Source organism: Galeopterus variegatus, unplaced genomic scaffold (genome assembly GCF_000696425.1).
Source record: "Galeopterus variegatus unplaced genomic scaffold, G_variegatus-3.0.2 Scaffold182, whole genome shotgun sequence".
In the NCBI taxonomy this organism is placed as follows: domain Eukaryota; kingdom Metazoa; phylum Chordata; class Mammalia; order Dermoptera; family Cynocephalidae; genus Galeopterus; species Galeopterus variegatus.
The window spans coordinates 295912-300632 of NW_007726293.1; positions in this window are offsets into that span (position 1 = coordinate 295912).

The following is a 4721-nucleotide window of genomic DNA, read 5'->3' on the forward strand; positions in this document are numbered from 1 at the left end:
TCCCCAATGTTCACTGCAGCACTCTTCACAATAGCCAGGAGTTGGAACCAGCCCAAAAGTCCATCATCAGATGAGTGGATATAGAACATGTGGTATATCTACACAATGGAATACTACTCAGCTATAAAAAAAGAATGAAATACTGCCATTTGCAACAACATGGATGGACCTTGAGAGAATTATATTAAGTGAAACAAGTCAGGCACAGAAAGAGAAATATCACATGTTCTCACTTATTAGTGAGAGCTAAAAATAAATAAATTCACACACACACACACACACACACAAAACTGGGGGTGGGGGGAAGAAGACATAACAACTACAGTTCCTTGAAGTTGATACGACAAGGAAACAGAAAGGACATTGTTGGGTGGGAGGGGGGAGAGGGAGGAGGGAGGGAGGTTTCGGTAATGGGCCACAATAATCAACCACATTGTATATCGACAAAATAAAATTTAAAAAAAAAAAAAAAAAAAGATGACTGGAAAGGGGATCTTAACCCTTGACTTGGTGTTGTCAGCACCACACTCTCCCAAGTGAGCCATGGGCCAGCCCTTTGACCTTTAATTTCATCTATATTGTCTGAATATTATACAACATGAACGTTTTCATGTACTCTATTAAATAATATAGCACTTATGTAATTAAAAATACATTTAAAAATGAGATCCTTACCAGTTTTTAGAGAAATGAAAGTACTGACTATATTCAATAAATGCACTGAAAACAAACAACAAAATAAAAAGCTGCAGATTAGAAAGAGTGAAGATTAAACAAAGAAAAATATGGTGAGACTCTTACAGAAAAGTTGACATTTTTTGAGAAAATTTAACTGCATGAAATATACTATCTTTTTCCTTTACCTCTATAACTCCAAGCAAGAGACACTGAGAAAAAAATTACATTAATTTGATTTGAAAGAGTTCCTGTAGATTAAACTTAGGCAGAAAAACCTCAAACAAGATCTTCAGGAGCGGATTTGAAAGAGAACAGGCCTCCATCTGTGGAATCTGGGAAAGGTGCCCTTCAGCTCTGTCCATATGACCAGGACAGCTGGACCCCAGAGACACCCCCATGCTGGGCCTATGCCCAGGGCCCTCCTGACACTGCATTTCATCACAACGCACTGGCCTGGAGACATCAAGGGCAGACAATATTTGCTAGTCACACCCCAGCCAAAAGAATTAGTAAAAAATGAAACTACAATAACTCCCCCATAAGATGACACCCAGGAGACCAGAGAGTGGTTTTCCACATTCAAGCCAACTAGAAACATGGGGGAGAAATATTCAGTTGGATTTTCTCTCTCTGGTGAATATTTGATCCCATAAAGTAACTGTTGACACAGGTCCTCGGAATGGATTTCAGTCTTCGTTTCTCCTGATTTTTCCTTAAGTGATAACTATGAATATAAACATGCAGAGAAAAACAGGAAAACTGAGAGGGGCGCTCACAGCTGACATCGTCAAGGGCAGCTTTCAGGTCAGGCCAGGCCTCAGACCTGTCCTGGCCTCAGACCCCAGTGTCTAGAATTCCATCTACAGCACCTTCCATCCAGCCAGCTCCTCCCAGACTTGCTGACCACAAGAGTGTGTGATTGTGCAGTGGGACCCGTAGGGCAGGGGGAGCAAGTGACCTTGGTCCCAGCAGACTTGGAATGGGGCTGTGTTGCCAGGCAGGGCCCGACTGGGCTGCTGTGGGGACTGAGAAAAGCCCAAAAGGGCAGTGGTCCCTGCCCACATCTCTCCACATCCCCCTCTCCAGAAAGAGAGCCTTGTTAGTGGGGTCGAGGCTGGCTCTGGTCTCACACCAGACGGGCTGCCTCCAGGAGGTAGCCTTTGCTGCTCCCTTGGTCCCCACTAAACTGTGGAGGGCTGGGGATGGTAAGGAGAGAGCAGTAGAGGGTCAAGGTGACTAGCCATGAGCTCCCTGTCACTGCTGGTGTGAGAGTAGGTCTTTGTCAACCCTAAGATTCAAAGAGAGCCCTGGTTTCACACAACGAGGGGTGAGGGGCCATCAGAAGACACTGAAGAAGGCTGGGTCTATGCAAACACTCTGACTGCCTGGTTAAGCCCTCCCTGACAGTGAGCCGGGATGTTAGAAACCCTTTATTCCCTTATTTCCATTTACTTTGTTCTGGATTCAGAGGTTACAAAAAGTCCTCTGTTCCAGCCAGTCTTTCCCTCTTCCCCTCCAGTCTCAGGGAGTAAGAAAGGAGGGCTAATCTGAAAGACGGAAGGCTGACCGGGAGGGAGAGATGGACCAAAGTCACAGTCCGGGTGACCCCCTCCACCCCATCCCTTGCTGGAAGGGACCTTAGGCAGGGGGTACTTCTTAACACATGGCCCTGTGCTTGCTTGGTTGGCATTTCAGCACCCACGACAAGGTGGACAAAGCGCAGGAGCTTAGCATGAGCACAAAGCAGGATGACTGAGAAAGGGGGGCCCTGACCAGTGGAGTGAGTAGCGCCAGCCCCATCTGCCAGAACACCTTCCAACCCACTCTTCCCTCTGGGCTTTGGAGACACACAATTTGCTCTTCTCTGTCTTTCCTCGAATGACCTGTTTTAGCTTGGCTTAGGTTAGCATCCGCACCTGCCAGCAACAACCAAGGCAGGGAGTGCAGCGTGGCCAGAGAGGGCAGGGAGGGAGAGGTCCTCCCCCAGGCTGTGAAGACTGCTTTGCTACCCTGTGATCTGTTGCTCTGAAATGCCTGTGATCGCGGTCCACTGTTTTATTTATTTATTTATTCTTTTCCTTTTTGTCTTTTTTCATGACTGGCAACGGGATCGCAACCCTCGGTGTTGCGCCTGCACCGCGCTCAACCAGTGAGTGGACCGGTCTCTATATGGGATCCGAACCCTCAGCGGGAGCGCCACCGCACTCCCAAGCACCGCACTCTACCAAGTGCGCCACGGGGCCAGCCCCACAGTCCACTGTTTACTGCCCATTTTGCCTGTGGGAAACTATGGTCACCCTGTAGCACCACACCACCAGGTATGCCCAAGGGGCACTTTGCCTCCTAGGGGCTCCTGGGCTCTCTTCTCTTGGGTGTGGCTCTTACTACTGTGTACTCTCAAGGGCCCAGCTCCCTCTATACAACAGGGACATCACTGAGGTCCAGGTGGCCTCGAGTGGGCAAGGATCACACACTTTAGATGTGGAAGTCAATTTCCCCAGAGGAGAGGGACAGATGCAGCTAGGGGAGGCAGTGGTGGGGGGACACACAAGATTTACATTGGTGTTCTGAGAACCCCATCATTCTGGGCTGGGGCAGAGCCGAGAAGTCACTAGCTGCCTGTGACTTAAGACCTCACACGTGAGGTTGACCCCCTGCCAAGTCCACGGGTCAGCCAACAGAGCATCCAAAGAGGCACATACTGTCTCAAATGGGGAGCCCAATTTTTACCTCACTGTCCAGACTCTCTGGCATCCTCCTCTCCCTTCACGTTCTTGGTGGGACCTGCTTCTACTGGGAAAACTGCTTCTGCTGTGGCCTGTTCACGGAGCCCTTCGGCCAGCTGCAGCCTTGGGGATGCGCAGGAGCACGTGGCTGGCTGAAGTGGGTCTGGGGCACTCTCGACCACAGAACAGGTAGTTTTCCTTCTCCTAAGTGTGGATGAGGGCAGTCTTTTGGTGTCCTTTGAGGGCTTTCAGTGCTGAGGACTAGAGTGCGCAGGAGCACGTGGCTGGCTGAAGTGGGTCTGGGGCACTCTCGACCACAGAACAGGTAGTTTTCCTTCTGCTAAGTGTGGATGAGGGCAGTCTTTTGGTGTCCTTTGAGGGCTTTCAGTGCTGAGGACTAGAGAGGCTGAGTCTGGGGTAAGCCTGTGGGGTTATGACCTGTTTTTGCATCTTTTACACCACTCATTTTGGTGAAACTGTACAAGCAGGTAGCCAGAAGGAAAAGATGGGATGAGTTTACAATGGATATAACATGCATTGCTAAACGTGTCACTTCTCTTTATCAGGGCTCCCCTCTACACCCTGACCATGGTGTCAGGCCTCTGGATTTGGGGACAGGACTTTCTGTAGCAATGAGGTAGCTCTATCCCCCATCCCCTCTGCAAAATTGGTGTGTGGGGGGCCTGCTGGAAATGTGATGTAATGGGGGGCATAGTTGATATGATTAGCTCCAAGCATGTTAACAAAGACTCCTGACTATCCACTCCAGACAAAATTGACCACAGACACCTGGTCTGCAAAGTCCAGTTTCACACTCATGTCAAGTATAAGAGAGTGTGATGAGGGACATCTGCAGGCTACAGGCTGACTGCCAGCTCAGGGAGGGGGCTGGGCTTTGTGCCATGTTGCCACCTTTGTGTATCTTCACTCCCCCTTCTCTGGAAACCTGGCTCCTCTGAGAGCAGTGTCCATAGGGACAGCCGCTGTGACCCAACCAGACTGAAATCCTACCCGACACCTTGCCATATGACTTTAGACTGTTTTTAAGCTGGACCTTCTGGTGTTTCAGCTTCCCACCAAATGAAACACATCAGACCTAACCTTTTCTCCCTCTGATATCATGACTGACGCATAGCAGCACACGCTAGCCTAAAACAGGCTGTGATGCAGATGCTGTCATGCACCATGTTGCCGTTGTCATTTGTTTACATATCTTACTGAGGGTCTCAGTCATTCTGATTGAAACCTTCTGAACATTCTCTAACCTCAGGGTCTGAGGGGGAGGCACACAGGGCTTGGAGCACTTAGGCCAGGCTG